The sequence below is a fragment of the Acinonyx jubatus genome, chromosome C1 (genome assembly GCF_027475565.1).
Source record: "Acinonyx jubatus isolate Ajub_Pintada_27869175 chromosome C1, VMU_Ajub_asm_v1.0, whole genome shotgun sequence".
NCBI lineage: Eukaryota > Metazoa > Chordata > Mammalia > Carnivora > Felidae > Acinonyx > Acinonyx jubatus.
In genome coordinates, this window is record NC_069381.1 from 55368058 (window position 1) to 55385211 (window position 17154).

General features: G+C 44.5%; 1 protein-coding gene across 3 annotated transcripts in view; it reads right to left on the minus strand.

Annotated features, from left to right (window-relative positions):
* Positions 1-12660, minus strand: part of GNG12 (G protein subunit gamma 12) — a 124078-nt gene extending 111418 nt beyond the window's left edge. The window contains exon 1 of one of the 3 annotated variants that reach the window (XM_027058902.2): positions 12201-12660. The gene's annotated coding sequence lies outside the window, so the exon portion shown is untranslated. Of the gene's footprint in view, positions 1-12176 lie in introns of all 3 variants that reach the window. The other 2 variants (XM_027058900.2, XM_053214206.1) reach the window with 2 other exon arrangements.
* Between the last annotated feature and the right edge of the window lie 4494 nt (positions 12661-17154).

Sequence of the window (17154 nt, forward strand, 5' to 3'; positions counted from 1 at the left end):
CCACCACCACTTGCTACTGAGCTCTTAAGTGGTATTCAACCTCTCAGAACTTGCTTCCTTGCCTGTAAACGGAGCCAGTATTACTTACCACACAGGGCTACCGCAAGGTGAGAGTAAGTGCATGTAAAGCTCCTAGCAAATGAACATCATCGGCATCAAATTACCTGCTGGAACACTATCTTCTCCCAATCAGCTCCAAATGCATTTAACTGTGTGAATAACTTCAACTGAAATTAAAGATAGCTTTAATGTGAGCACTATGATCCTAATACTAATTACAACAACAATCCTTAATACTTGAGCACTTACTATTAACACACTGAATGTTTATATATATCAGTAGCTCCTTTATTCCTGGGCTAAAGATAGCATTTCATCAATTCTAGGAAGCATATTCTGTTTACATCCCTGATATTGGGATGGCTCTTTGAGTAGGCAGAATGGTCCCCCAAAGATGGCTATGTCCTAATCCTTGGAACCTGTGATATATTATACTACATGGCAAAAGGGACTTCACAGCTGTAATTAAGGTAGGTTACAGACCTTAATATGGGGGGTGGGGGTGGGGGGTGGGAAATACTCTGGATTATCCAGGTGGGCCCAATTAAATCAAATGAACCCTTGAAAGCAGAGGACTTTCTCTGAATGGAGGCAAACATGGAGCAGAAGGAGGCCTCAGAGAGATTCTGGGCATGAGAAGGACTTGTCATGCTACTGCTGGCTCTGAGATGCAGGGTACAAGTGCAAGCACCAGAGAGAGGTCTCTAAGAGCTGAGGGTGGCCCCCCAGCTGGCAGCCAGCAAGGAGTCTGACAACCGCAAGGAACTGGATTCTACCAACAACCTCAATGACCCTGCAAATGGATTCTTCCCAGAACCTCCCAATAAGACTCAGGACTTGTAAAACCCAAAGCAACAAGCGAAACCCTTGCCAACTTTTGACCTACAGAACTATGAGACAATACATGTGTGTTGTTTTAAGCTGTTACATTTGTAGTTTCTATTATAGCAGCCACAGAAAAGTAATAGTCTTAAGGTTGATAATGGTTGATGTGGGTTAGAGTTGAATCAGCAGCAATTTTTTTCTTATTGGCACACAGAATAGCATGTCTCATAATTGATGGCATCTCGAATTTGATGAAATATGGTGTTATTATCTCTATTTTGCAAACAGAGGCTCTGAGAGGTCAGGTGACTTGCCCAGGTGATTCAGACTGCAAGCTTGAGCTCTCAACCATCACGCACACTGTCAGAGATCACATAAGGGCTAAAGAATCCTGCTGAAAGACCAGGCCAGGAATGGCTCACATGCCACTGCCCCTGCCCATGGCAGGCCCATGTCTGACATGGGACCTCTATCATGGTTGACTGCAGAGACCCAGCCAGGTCCAGAAGGTATGTGCCCACAGCATCATTTATCACCTACTGTTGATGGAACACCTCAAGGTGCTAGCTAACCTTCTACGTCCTGGGGACAGAACAGCAAACCAAGAGCCTATCCTATGGAGCTAACACTATAGTTGGGGAGGCCAGCAACAGAAAGAAGCACTGGAAGGAAAAATAAAAAGCATCCAGAGAAATTGACATACTCAGGCAGTAACAAGGGGGCCCTGGGCCCTGGAGGAGCAGGTCCTCCTTTCTGGAGCTTCCATGGGCCTCTACTAAATGTGTGAACTCTAGGGAAGAGAGTTTATTGCTGATGTGGGGTTTGTTTGGCTTTTCTCTCTTTTTTTTTGATAGAGATACACAGGACTGCCTCATATGAATTTCTACAAGCAAACCAAAAATCCCACAGTCATCTTTTTGCTAAACCACGATTTTTCTCTTTTGATGGATTTCATTTTTTAAAAGATGACAATTACTTTTCTGTTAACATATCCTCATCCCCAGAGCTGACTGAAAGAGCACCTCCAGAAGAGGGGAGAATCTGTGCAATTCCAACCCCCTGCCTCTCGTCAAATCCTGAACTCCAGCTGGTCTTCTTACTCTGTCCTTCCCTCTTCTCTTTCACTTCGGACATAGAGTAGACAGCTCTCTGATGCTGAAGTCAAAGGAAGAACAGGAGCCCAATTCAGCGGGGAAACAAAAAAAATGTGACATGTGGGGCCTTTCAGGTGAAACATATAAATAGAAAATTCTACATTTCTTAAAAGATCTTGCAGGAAAAACCATTGGAATTTACGTATTCTCAATCTCTTCTCTTGTTTTTGTTTGAGACAAATTCTAGACTAGAAGATCATCCTTATAATGGTTTTGGAGAAGCCCCAGTTTAATAATACCATTAGCCGAAAACTATTTATAAATCAGACATTAGCAACTGGCATAAAACCCTACTTTCCATTTCTCTCAATTTTGCACTGACAATTTGGCAGCCCCCTCTACCCTTAGGCCCAAAAGAGCCATCACATTCTTAAGTCTGTATTTAAGAGATTTTGACAGAGGCTTGCTTCCGGAGGAAAGGTCAAGAAATGTCCACAGCAGGATGGACAGTGCACAGGGGAAAATGTACAAATGGCCCCAAACCTCCACCTCGCTCATAACCTGAAGAATTTAAACAACTCCAAATTACCATTTCTCACCAACCAGATTAGCAAAAATAGAGCTGATACGCTTCTTTTTTGTTGTTGTTTTTTAACATTTATTATTGACAGACAGACAGCATGAGCATGGGAGGGGCAGACGCAGAATCCAAAGTAGGCTCCAGGCTCTGAGCTGTCAGCACGGAGCCCGACGCAGGGCTTGAACCCATGAACCGTGAGATCATAACCTGAGCCGAATTCAGACACCCGGCCAACCGAGCCACCCAGGCGCCCCAGAGCCAACAGACTTCTTGCTGGTGGGGCTGTAGGGTAAAAGACAATCCAGAGAATTGCCGGTGAGAAAGCAAAGTGAGCCAACCCTTCCAGAGGGGGATGGCAGGGCCCTTTGATTCAGCAGACCGGCCTCTGGGAACCCATCCTTTAGGTGCACCTGCACACAGGCAAGATGACCCAGTACACCTTTATTTGTTGCAGCATTGCTTGTAATAGCAAAAGGCTGGAAATAATCCAAAAGTCCAGCAACAGGGGATTGGATGAATAAACTATGGTATGTCCACACAGTGGCAAAATAATGTGCTAAGAGAGAGATCTCCAGGACATACTGGTAATTTATTTATTTATATATATTTTTAATGATTTTATTTTTAAGTAATCTCTACACACACCGTGGGGCTCGAACCTCCAACCCTAGATTGAGAGCTGCGTGGTCTGACTGAGACAGCCAGGCACCCCTAATTCAAATATATATATATATATATATATATATATATATATACATACACACACACACATATACACACACACACACATATATATACACATATTCTTATTTGCTATATTTGCAAGTTACAATCTGTAGAGTGTGGGAAAGACTTGGATGGGAAAGGGGTGCAGCAAGGTTTCTCAGTGTTTATATATGGTTGTGAAGGTTTGCGGGACCATATAAATACATGACCTATTTTTAAAAAAAATGAAGAGGCTATATAAGCCATTTTTCACAGGAGTGTGAGGAAGAGGGCAAGACCAGCCTGGAAGGCACAAAGCTAAGGAGGAGTTCAGCACAGAAGGTGTCTGGGAAATCTTGACTGAGGCAGGGAGTTCTCACGGGGACAACAGTAAATGAAAGAAACCTTGGTCCAGAGTTCAGGTGAGCACTGCGAGCCTGGAGAGGGTGATCTCCGCCCTGTTTTGCATCACCTGCTGGGCGTGGGGTGTCCCTGAGGCCCCTGCTATTTATTACAGCCAGAAGAAAGTCAGAGAACTGCAGGCAAATGGGAGGTAAAGACAGAAACACTAAGATTACCTCCCAGGCAACGTGCCGGAGGCATTTATTTGCTTTCTCAATTTGGACGGTAATGGCTGAAGCTTGCTGCTCATCAGAGATTTATGTTTAAAAAAGGGGGGTGGGGCAAGCATGTATAGGGATATTCTGCTTAATTCAACAGAGATATTCCTGAAAAGTTGAGCCTCCTGGAATTTTGTAAAATCAAATCATAACTGTAAATGCAATAGGTGAGTCTACTACCTAAAGAAATTCAGTGCGGGGGTGGGGGGGCATCTGGGTAGCTCAGTCCGTTAAGCATCTGCCTTCAGCTCAGGTCATGATCTCATGATTCATGGGTTCGAGCCACGCTTCCGGCTCTGCACTGACAGCTCAGAGCCTGGAGCCTGCTTCAGATTCTAGGTCTCCCTCTCTCTGCCCCTCCCCTGCTCACGCTCTGTCTCTTTCTCAAAAATAAATGAACATTAAAAAAAAATTTAAGAAATTCGGTAGGGAATCCTGCTATTTCTGTTTTGGGAATCTGAGTTTGCCTGAAGAAGGCTGCACTTAACCAAGATCAAATGTGAAAGGCATTTACGGTTTTGTACCTGTGGACTTTTTTTTTTTCCCCACAAGCTAGGTAGTCCCTTCATAAAGGTTCGGAAGGCTAAAGTCCCAAGTCCAAACCAGCACCCTTATCCTCAGAACCACTGTCTTAGCAGTTTGATCCATTCAACATGGCCTGTCCTACCTGCAGTGGGACTGCCTCTGGGGAGAGCAGCCAGGAAGAGGAAGTTAATTCTGAGTAGGCTTTGCTTTCTAAAGGATCAACGTAAAAGAGAAAGTATGCAAGAAGTGCCAGCTGGCACAGAGGGGGCACAAACTCTCTTAGGTTTTGGTAGCTTTAGCAATAAGGCTCTCCCTTGTCTTACCATAAACTAGAAAAACCATTTTACAGGAGAAGCAGTTGCTCCCAGGTAAGTTCCAAAGGCTCCTGCAGCCACTGTCCTTTGTATCCTGCCCCCCAGGAGAGGGCCCAAGCTGGTCAATAAATAACATGGATCCCTTTGCACATTCCCAGGAGTCACCACTGTATTCCCTTCATCAGGTAGACCATGAAAGGGGTGCAGAGACCCCAGCAATACTAAGCATGTTGTCGGTGTTACTAACAGTAAAGAATGTCGACAACACCCCAAATACTGATCTTGATCTGCCCCTTAGAAATGATGAATGGAAGACTAAGAAGCCCATCACAGGGAACATGCACTTCCTAGCAGATACGATCAATTTTACTTGATTAAAAAAGAACACTGGCTCAGGCACTGCACTGACACACGCTACAGAGAACGTGGTTCTATTCCTTCATTCCACTGGCATTTATTAAACACCTACTACATGTCAGACTCTACCAGCTCATGGCATTTACAGTTTATTGTGGCCAAAGAGGCCCTTGAGAGGCAGAGCCACTGCAGCCACATTGTGCCTTTGCAGGAGTTAGAAAAAAGCAACCCCTCCAAGTGGACCTAGCCTTGCAGACTTGATGGCATCAGGAAGTGCCCCCTCCTCCTGGCAGACAGTTCTAGCCTAGGACACATGGTTTTTTGAGCAGATTTGAGCCCCACTTGGTTCCTTAGCCAGACACTCTTGTGCAGTGAACAACGTGTACAAGAGTTCAAGGCAGCCCTGTCAAGAAGTCACAATTCAATCCTTCTGCTAGTTGGCCAGGCATCCAACCCTCCCCTGACAGCCAATCATGACCTTATACACCCAGGCGAAGCCCCATGGTGTAATGCACAGGCCATGCTCTAATAATTCAAAAGGTTTCAGTAGTCTGGGTACAGGACAGGCATCAAGTCTGCTGGTTTCAACATTTTTCCAATTTGTCCGAGATTCAGGTTGAATAAACCCAGTGTGATGGTTTTATATCAACAAAGTCCTTACTAAGCCTCAATAAAGTCCAAGCAGCTTTTGGATTTTGAGTCCTCTTTCCATCCTTAGATTTATTTAGCCCACGTTGAGAGCTAAATTGTGTTGCTCTTCTGCAAGAAATTCTTCTGTGAAAAGCAGACAAATTTGAGGTCCCCACAAGCTGAGGGTCTTAGTCAAAGGGTCCCAGGAGGGTTAGGGTTTAATGTCCAGTGCCCAGGGACATCCTGGCCCATAGCATCTGCCGCTAAATAAAAGCGTGATTATTCTATATTGGTAAAGTTAAGATTCCACCCCCAATGGGCTCATGTGGTTTGCACACAGCCATTCAGGATGAACTCTCTATGCGGGAATGCAAGTGCAGAGCTGATGACTGATTCACAGCCCCCTCCAGTGAGCATTTATGATGCCGCCACCCCAGGTAAACCAGAATGTAGACTAGTCTCCTCGATCAACCAACGGGGAAGCCTATGTCAATCATGTGACATTGACTGCAAGGAGAACGGTGGTCTATTCTGTAAGTCTCTGCTTATAATCATTGAATGTGAAAAACTACAGGAGATCCTTAGTAACTGATTCACTAAGCAGCCCTACAAGAAACTTTTTTTAGCTACTAATTCTCCAGCAGAATTGAAAGTATCAAAAGTCTTAACAGTCTGCAACACCCTGATTTTTATCATACAGTAATCTTCCGAAATGCAGACCCATTAAAAGACGACAGAAACCCTCCTTGTCAGAGGAGGACAACCAGACACTCACAATAAACACTTTTACGGTACCCAATAAAGCCCGACGTGATAAACCAAACATTTAAGTGACACTAGAAATGATTTTGAAGAGACCTGGCAATAAATGGAAAAATCCAGCTAGAAGGAACCTTCAGTCAAATCACTCCCCTCTGCCCTGCGTCCAAGCCACCTTATCACTACTCTTCCTAAGAGAGAACAGTGGGAAGGCCGGGCCTTGTTGGTATGAGGTGGTTCTAGAATGGGACTCAGCAGGCCAGTTCCTTCATCTGTACGCTCAAGGCCTCTTTGGGAGTCCATGCACGGGAGAGGTCGACTTCACAGATCACTTCAGGCCTGCTGGGTCTCTGAGGCAATTTTTAGAAGCTTTGCCTTCTGACTGAAAGCCAGCTAATCCCGATGTAAAGGCACTGATAATTCTCTTCAGGTGGGTCAACTCATCCCTAAAAGGAGCCCTCTTCCCATCTTTCTGTCGATTTGATTTATAGCTTCTAAATGGAACTCCCACTCCCCTCCCCCACCATCCCTCAGGCCCTCTAGCTGGATGCACCTGTAGAACAGCTCAATAAATGGAAGCACACAATTGTGCTCTAAATACTTTTTATCTGTCAAACTTTCCTGCCAAACTAAGTGCACTTATGTCTTCCTTGTGACTATGGTGGAGGCACCTGACAGCTGAAGGTGCTGTAGGCATGCAACCTGTCAATGCAGAGCCTAGATTTGAGAAGTGACTATTTCCATGAAGTCAAGGTTGGTAGACTTGGTTTGTATGCAGTCCTTAATTTCAAACACCTCTTAGGAAGATAAACCTATATGAACTTCTGAAACAGCCTTTTACTGCTAACCAATTTTCACTACAAAGGTTTGGACATTTAAGGTTCTTCAACTGCTATGCAAGCTGGTGTTTTTTTCTCAAACAACAAAAGCCTGCTATTTGTAGCTAATAAACCAGAGTTTTTACCAAGTAATTGTTACACAAGTAGACTTTATTACATATATACTCACTGGGGAAAGGGGAAGAAAAGTAGGAAAGTACCAGAATCCCACCATCCATTGGTCTGTATTTTCTTCTAGACTTTCCTTCATCTGCATAAATCCTTTTTTTTTTTTGACCTAGCTGTAATTGTTAATAATGCACTGTAACTGTGCACACTTCCCTTCCCCTACTTAACCTAACATAACATAGACTGCATGGATTAGTGTTTTTTTTTTAATTTTTTTTACTGTTTATTTTTGACACAGAGACAGATAATGAGCGGGGGAGGGGCAGAGAGAGGGAGACACAGAATCCAAAGCAGGCTCCAGGCTCTGAGCTCTCAGCACAGAGCCTGACGCGGGGCTCAAACTCACGGACCGCCAGATCATGACCTGAGCCGAAGTCAGACACTCAACCGACTGAGCCACCCAGCGCCCCTTTTTAAGTTTCTAATAAGAAAGGAAAATGGCATTGAGAGCCAGGAGAATTACTTTGTTGAACAAATTAATGTAGCAATCCATTTCACATTTAAAAAATGCAATGACAATTACCTAGTCATATTCTCTTACTTTGTAAGTACTGTTTGGCAGGACTTTATAATTACTGAGCTTTTTAAAAAAAATTTTTTTAATTTTATTTTTAGAGAGAGAGAGAGAGAGAGTGAGAGCAGGGGAGGGGCAAAGAGAGAGGGAGACACAGAATCTGAAGCAGGCTCCAGGCTCTGAGCTGTCAGCACAGAGTTCCATGTGGGGGGTCGAACTCATGAACCGTGAGACCATGACCTGAGCCGAAGTCGGACTCTCAACCGAGTGAGCCACCCAGGCACCCCTATAATTACTGAGCTTTTTCAAGTTTGGGGGAAACATTACCATTTCACACAGTTGTTTTCCTTCTTACAAAAATAATACGTGCTAATTACATAGCATTTAGAAAAGAGAAAATCTCAGGAAGTAATAATTTAACATTAGTATTTGTTGAACACAGACTCTGTTCTAAATGCTTTAGACAGATGAACTCATTTCTCCCTCATAATACCTCATGGAAGCAGAGACAGATGAAGCAATTTGCCCACACTCTACACACCTAGAAGCAAGAGTCAGGAATCCATCTCTATGCTATGATGTTGTAGGAGTGAAAAGAATCAATAATTTATTCAATCAAGTCCTTTACTGCTTCAGAGTATAATGTCATAGGCAAGAAATGATTCATAATAACACTGTACCCTTTACAATTACTTTAAAATACTATAAAACACCATCTTGGCCTCCCTGTGGTACAATTAGTAAAATAAGTCATCTGTTACACGAGCTATGATTCCAATCAGTCCAACCTCAGGCACCTGATATACATTAAGGACAAAACAACAGGTGCTTAAAAGATTTGATTTAAAGATAGAAGCATTTTTTAAATTTCACAAATGATTCAGTAATGTGATGAGTAGAGTCCTTGAATCAGCCGAACACTCATTCTTACAAAAGTTTACAATCAGTCACGACACTTTTATAAAACGTTTACAAAATGCTCCTAATCAGTACTAAACACTTCTGATGGCTTATCTGTTGGCATTGAGCATCAGTACATGAAAAATAACTGGAAACCCTTGGGTCACATTTTTTCATACTTTAATTAAAAATCATACTTGGTTAAAGATAAGTATTTCTGTTCCTGGTTTAATTTCCTATCCAGGACTAATAAACAAAACTTTTTAAAATATAAACTCTTTAAATTTAAAATATGATTAATGAAATGTTTCTGACTGCCTGGCTCTAAAAATATTATATGACTATAATTTTAGCACTAAAAGCATATTAAAGCTTTAATTAATTAAAACTTTAATGAATCATAATTATTCATACCACTGTGGAAGAAACATGACACACAGATGTACACAGATATTTTATACCTTTAGATAGATAGCTCTATCTATAAAATCAGGTATCTTTTTTGTAATTTAAAATAGCTCCAGGGGCCCTGGGTGGCTCAGTAAATTAAGCTTCCGCCTCTTGATTTCAGCTCAGGTCACAGCTAGGTTCATGAGATCTAGCCCCATGTCGGGCTCCACGCTGCCAGCACCAAGCCTGCCTCTCTCTGCCCCTCCCCAACTCACATTCACACCCCCACGCGTGCGCGCTCTCTCTCTCAAAATAAATAAATAAAGTTTAAAAATAAAATAAATAGCTTTATCTAGCATTTCCAGAAGGCTCAAACTACCATCTTGTAATTTGTCCAATAGCCTACTGCTAGAGAAAGCTAGAAAAGTAAAATCTCATCATGTTGAACATTAACTGTGTTGGGTACAAAAAGTTTGCAAAGGCTGTTTCATATATTTTCATGAAAATCATTGAGATAGAGACCACTATCATCCCCATTATACAAATCAGACTGAGAAGGTTAAAGAACTAATATTCCCACCCAGATCTGTCTGACACCAGAACTCAGACCTCAAATCACTATGAAACAGCTTCTCTTCCAAATCAGGCCCCAAAAATGTTGACTTCCACAACTTACCTCCCTAAATTAAGCTTGAGCTGACATACAAAACTTAAAAAAACAAAACAACACCCAAAACAAATCCTACAATTTATCCAGCAATAAATTACTTAATTCTAAATTTGAAATTTTTAGTTCGTTTTGGTCTCAGAGAGATTTTCAACATAAAAAACAAACAAAATTAATCTGGTATTAGCTAACCATTTCCTCAAGTGTTTTGACTGAGCCTCTTTGCTGTCACAACTTGACAAACCACCCATGTCCTTCAACAAGTGACAATACAAGCCCAATACCTCGAATCTTGTTGTTAGAGAGCTAATCTTCCAAATGAGACCGGAGCTTGCTCTCTTTATATTAATCTTTTCAGTCTCTTGTGAAACAGATTCACATTTGTATGTATTTCTACACAAACTTAAATGCTGTCGGGGTTCAATAACTAGTGAATTACCTGGGTTAAACACAGTAAATACAACATTTCTTACATGGTTTTACAAAAACACCATCGTTAGACTGTTCACCATTTTTTGGACTTAAACCAGCATTTTATGGTGCTAGTTAACTGTTAGGGAAGCAAAGGGACTAAACATTTGATCCCAAAGTCCTTTTGTCACTGAAGAGTCTGTAACATGTTTGATTACTTTTAAAAATTATGTGTGTGTAAATCATGTTTATTGAAAAAAAAGGGGGAGCTTGTTAATACATACAATTTGGCCTAAAAAAAAAAAAAAACCAAACAGCTCTTTACTTGAATGTGATTGTTTTGGCAATAGTAATACCCGACCCCGTCATTCTTGCGTTGCCTGCCTTCCTGGTTCTCCTAGGTAAGGGCCGCCATCCTGGGATAATTTACACGCAGAGCCCAGAAACACCAGCAATGGTGCAGTGTGGTGACCAGCACTTTAAAAACAAAGCTTTTAAAAGTAGAGAACACACAGACACAGACCCTGACTCTGACAACATCCAAAAGATTCATTATAGACAATCCATTCAGACCAAGCTACAACAGCCCCAGGAAATATAAACAGTGTCCGCAAAGACAGCAGGGGAGGAGAGGAAATAACTGATGGGAAGGAAGCTAATCATGTGAAGTTTGTCCAACTCCACAAGGTCTTAATAAATTCCCGGTTTGTTTCCACTTGGAGCAGCCATTAAACGTGCCCCGACACGTGGGCGCAGGGGATCTGCCTTCTCTCCAGTTTTTGCCCATTTCCTTCTCTATAACCTTGTTTGTATACAACCACGCCCGGTCAAGGGTGACTACAAGATAACAGGCCTCATCAGTTTCTTCTCTTAGATTTCCAGTTGTCCAAAGTTTCACTCCACGGCGGTGATTTAACAAGAACCATGAGTTCTGCGAAAGTTATGAATGGTTTAAGTTTACAAGGCACAAACATAAGGCGAGGGACAAGTCCGACGACTTTAGTGACAGCGTTTTAAAATTAGTTTTAACTGATATCCCCCAAATAAAATTAAGGGGAAAAATAAGTCACCCCGACCCACGCAATAAATGTCCCGACAATGCGTTAAAAAAAAAAAATCACCCAAGACTCGTGAGCCTCGACCTCCCCATACCACCTGCAAATAGCGTCTCAGAGCCACTCACTGGTGGGGGTCCCTCGCGGAACATGTGAGGTGGGTTCTCCCCCCCGACCCGCTATCTCCCCGCTAGACCCAGCGGCGAGCGGGTTCCGGGGCTGCTAGCCCGCCCGCTAGTCCCAAGAAAGAGCCGGAAGAAAGTAGGGAAGAGGGGCGTGGCGCCCCAGTCGCCCCCAGATGCCTGCCCGCCTCCAGAGCCTGGCACCGCCGCAAGGAAGGGCTGGGAACACCGGGGCCTCCAACCACAACCGGGCGCGGGGCGCACGGCCGCGGGGCGGCGAGGACGCGGGCGAGGGCGAGACCTTTCCTCCCGCTCCCGCCCCCATCCCGGGGCCTCGTCCCCAGACGTAGCCCCGTGGGGCCCCCGCTTTCCGCGGCTCCCGGCCGCCGCCCGTCGAGGGCGGGCGCGCAGTCAGTCTCTGGGTCTCGGCGTCCCGCGCCCTCCCTCCCCCCATCCCCTTCTCCGGGGCCCAGGGCCCCGACCAGTCCCCGCCCTCCAGGACACTCTTCCCTCCTTCCTTCCTTCCTCCGTTCCCTCCCTCCATCTCGCTTCCCAGCACTGGGAACTCGGAGGCGGCCCCCGAACTGGCCGGCCGACGCCCCGCGCTGCGCCCCTGTGCCCGCGGGGACCAGACTCGCCACCTGCGCCCGCCGTTCGGTGCCTACTCGCCTGCCGGTGCGCTCCCCCCGCCGCCGCCGCCGGGGACTCGGTCTCTAAGGGCTCCTGGAGACGGCTCCGACCTCTCCTCCTCCTCCTGCTCCTCCGGGCGCCGGCTCCGCCTCGCTCGGGGTGGGCGGGGCGGACAGCCCGACGGGCGGGGCGGCGGCGGCCCCTGACTCCTTCCTCCGGCCCTGGCCCTCCCTCTGGCCCAGGCACCCTGGCTGTTCTCAGCTTCGGCCGCAGAACCCGTGCCGTGTCCGGGCCGCCAAAGTAGAGAGGTCGGGAGCTGTGGACCTCCACAAACGTCTGGCCGCCTTGGCCATCCCCGTTTTCCCTTCCCAGATTCATGGAGGCCCTGGAGTTCAAGGACTCTCGGGCCCCCCCACTTCACACGACCCTCCGCTGTGCTGCTCCTCAAAAGACTCCTCAAAAGTTTCCTTCGCGTGCAAACGCCTCTCTAACCCCTATGCCAACCGTCCCCTGGGCCTCGAATGTAAGCGCTGCCAACCCCCTACACAAAAGTTAGGCTCTGCTCCAGGAATTTCTTAAGAAAACAGTCACAGTAAAATTTAAAGGGCCCTGGGGCCATGGGGAGATTTTGTTTCCCAGAAAATGGAGATATAACTGCGGATTGTTGAATTTGAAGTGCATGCACCCATCACGAGCTTCTCCATCTCTCCCCCATGAAATTTGGGCTTCCAAATACCCAATACCTGGCAGAGCTCTGCATAATGAATTAATTAGATTTGGTTGGTCTTTTCTGAATGGATTCAGGTCAGGTAGTTTGAAGAGCCACTTCTGTTTATACAGAGTGCAAACTATTCATACAAACAGCCATTCAAGGAACATTCATTGAGCACCTGTTGTGTGCCAAGCATTGCACTAAAGGTGATGGAGGGACACAAATATGAGTCAGACAAGGCGCTCACCCTTGAAAAGTCCAGAAAGAGTAAAAAAGGTGGGTATGCAGAAATCTTAGCAGTCAGCAGACTTCCCGTGTATCCCCAGGTATCTGCTTTCTTGTTTGACAGGATGGAGACAAAAGAGAAGGTGAGGCCAAAGTAGGTCACTCGGAACCAGTGTGGGAAGAGTGCATGCTTGAAATGGAGTCTGGTGGCACTGGTGAGGGATGTGTGTGTTGAGTTTCACCAACTGAAGAGAAGAAGTGAGGCCCAGGGAAGCTAGCAGCCAAGGACCGAGATGAGGACATCACCTTAACTCTTACTTTCCTCCTGACCCCTACTCAAGTATCATTCCCAGTGAAACAATTAGATGAGGTTGCGGCAGGGATACTGCAAATAGAGGTAGTTGCTGGTTGGATGCCTTGCCCCAGGAGAGCGGTCATAGCAACCTGCATCTCATTGTCAGAGTACCACCCTCAACAGCTGCAGGATTTGCTTTCCTGTGCCAGGGACAGCTGGGAGTACCTGGGAATTAATGCTCCCCTGTCCCCACTACACCCTTTAACCAGTGACCTAAGAGAATAGAGGCATAAATACTGTGGTTCCTTTGCCTCCAGTTGAGACAACCCCAGGGTGGATCTCTGCTGTCTACAGAGCTCCCTATGAGATTAGACTAAATTCCCTCCCCTCTTCTATGGGATTTTGCTCGATATCACATTCTTTATTGCCCTTCTTCCCCTTCTAGGTCCCATTCCCCTACCAATATTTCCTGGGAACACATTCTAATCAGGACCAACTATGTGATTTGCAGGCCCCCATGCAAGATAAAGGAAGATGTTCATAAGTTATAAAGAATTTCAAGTTGGTAAGAGCAGAGTATTAGACCAAGTGTGGGGTCCTGTGTTTCTGCATAGATGTACAGGACTCTATAGATGGCACATCAGTGAAGCTGGTCTGGATGCTAATAGCTCATTTTCACTTGAATCCTCATTGCAAGGTTTGCTTCTGGGGAATCCCAAGCTAAGATAACAACTGTTAAAGTAAAAAAATCAGCCCATCCAGTATAAGCATAATCATTGTATAGAACACACTCATAGTCAGCATCCCACAGCTTGGGAAGCTACCCCTTCTGGGAGGACAGCTTATGTCAAGTTGTACTTAACAGGAGCTTTTTAGCCAGCAAAAGAGGGAAAACAGCTGAGAATGGTTTAGGTTAATAAGAGGATGGGACAGGAAATCTGGGCTTTATTCCCTTTCTGAGCGATATGCAGAAAGTGTTCATTTGAGTAGTGTCTTAGATTGAGTTACCTAGAAACACCTTATTTGAAGTTTTATTGGCAAGTGGTTAAAAAGTTACATCTCACCTGTAAGGAGGTGAGGTTGGCAGGATTGGGCAGAGGGAGAAGCTCCCTCTCAATGTGGTTACAGCTGGGCCTGAATCCCAGCGAGTACAGGAGTTGTATATCTCCTCCATATCCTGCATTCCTGGGAAGAGGCAAAGCCATAGGCAAAGTAGTTCCCTGAGGGCAATGCCCGCTGATGGACACAGCTATGAATGGTCAGGAACAGATGTGTCAGGGCTGAACAGAGGACTGGGAGAAACTCCACAGTATCACTCTAGGCAAATGATCTCTGAGATCTCACTTGGACTTACAGTCAATCATAACAGGAATACTCAGCCCAGCCCAGGAGGGCCTGACCCCTTGGTCTTCCACATAGCACCTGGAAAATTGTTAATTGCACTTAACCTTCCTTATACCGTAAGCCTATTTAATTTCCTCTAATTTTTTTCTTTTAGACTTTTAAAAACTTTTTCCTTCCCTTTTTATGTTCTCACCCGACTTATTTTCTACCCCTTCAATGGCACTTGAGACAAATAAATACAAATAAATAAATGAGTTGCCTAAGAATGGCAGTATAGTAGAACAAAATATCATACATTATGAGATGAAGCCTTTGGGAGTAAGTCCTGACTTTGCCATTAACAAACTGTGAATTTGGGGCACTTTACCAGGCATTTGCTTGTCTTAAAAAAATTTTTTTTAAATTTTATTTATTCTTGAGAGAGAGCACAAGTGGAGGAGGGGCAGAGAGAAGGAGACACAGAATCTGAAACAGGCTCCAGGCTCTGAGCTGTCAGCACAGAGCTAGATGCTGGGCTCCTAGATGCTGGGCTCGAACCCACAGACCGTGAGATCATGACCTGAGCACAAATCGGACGCTTAACTGACTGAGTTACCCAGGCACCCCTTTTTGTTTTTAAAATAAAGGGATTGTAAGAGAGTGGTCTCTAACATTCCAATTCTATGGAAGTTAATTTTTTTAAAAGAGGTGTTTTTTTCTGCTATATAATCCCTCATGATACAAGCAAGAGAAATGGTTTTATACCTCAGAAAAAAACTGATTTTTTAAATTAGTTGCAATTCATATGTGAAGCACTATTCAATATTCAGTAACAGCACCCTAACTAAAACATCGGTCAGAAAGAGACGGGTGAAGAAAGATGAAGAAAAAAAAGTGGGGCAAATTGATCAGTCTGTGAGTGATGATGTCTCCACAGACTTCAGAACAACTTTTCTAGAATATCAGATTTGCTCCCTAAGAATTTTATTTGTCCTGTTGCACATGGCCACATTCTGCCTGAACCTGCCCTGGAAGTTATGGAGAGGTACCTCCTTTTGAATACGTTACCTGGTAAGTGTTTCACAAACTGGTTTTTCTGCTCAGTCAGAGGCTGCCATCTTCCCATGGTAAAAGTTAGGTTAGGGAGAAGCACCCACAATCTTGGAAATTCCCAAGGAACTTGTTGAAACGTGTATCGCCACAGGCTGGAGCTATGACCAAAACTGTGGGTACAGATCAGTAGGCAGTTGATCACAGTTCCATCCTCAATTGGGTGGAAGTCTTTGGAGGCCTGGGTGGGTGTGGCCCAACGATGAGGCAGTAACTTACATTAGGTGATTACTAACTCAACTATCTGGCTGTTATGGAGCTAAGCCCTCTAGCTCTGGAGAGTGGAAGTCTTCGGATACTGTTGTCTAGAGGCCAAATATATGGGCTCAAAAGTTAACAAAATTCCCATCAGTAGAGGGTTTCAATCAGTGGTCAGCTAGAAGGTAGAGGTGCAGAGGCTATAGGGAGGAGCAACCCAAATGTCCAGAGAAAACATGGTACTGCCTTCTAAAACGCCCCATGAAAAGATGTAAATATATTCACATGAGAGGATACCCTGAATATATTTTTGAGCATAGAAAGCAGGTTATAGAAGAGCATGCGTAGCATTTCCCACTCGCATGTAAAGAAGCATACATGTACATACACACACACGTCCAAATCAGTATATCTGCAGAGACGTTTGCCCAAATGTTAACAGTGATTTTCTCAGGGTGCTGGAGTTTTAGCTAACCTACATATTTTAATACCGCACGAATTTTCTTTCTTTCTTTCTCTATGAATAATGTGAGTTGTTTGCATATTGTAAATGTGTCTTTTTTCATATTATAAAAAGAAGAAAAAAAGCATTGGATAGGCCAGGGGTTGCAAAGTACAGCCAGAAGGCCAGACCAGTAGCCATCTGTTTTGGTAAATAAAGTGTTATTGGAACACAACCACACCCGTTCATTTATCTATTGTCTTTGGCTGCTTTTGCTTTACAATGATAGAGTGAAGGTTGTGGCAGAGACCTTATGGCTCACAAAGCTTAAAATATTTATCTGCCACTCTAGAGAGGTGTAGACAAGTAGACTTGAAAACGTTTTCAGTATGGCAAATAGTAGCCTAGATTTTACTAATTCTTCAGATTTTAATGCATCTGAATTTTCTATGTTAAAGGAATATAGTCTGTATAATTTCAAGTACCTCCCAGTCATGAGTAGTGATTGCAGCAACACAACAAAGTGACAGTACCAATATTTGGGTAGTTAATGTCTGCATATTCTCCTTCCTCCTCCCCCTTCTTCCCTCACTATTTTCCTACTCCCCCTTTTCTCTGCCTGCTCCTCCCATTGTCCTCCTTGCCCTCCTGCTCTTCCAATTCCTTCTCATTTTCCCAATGAAA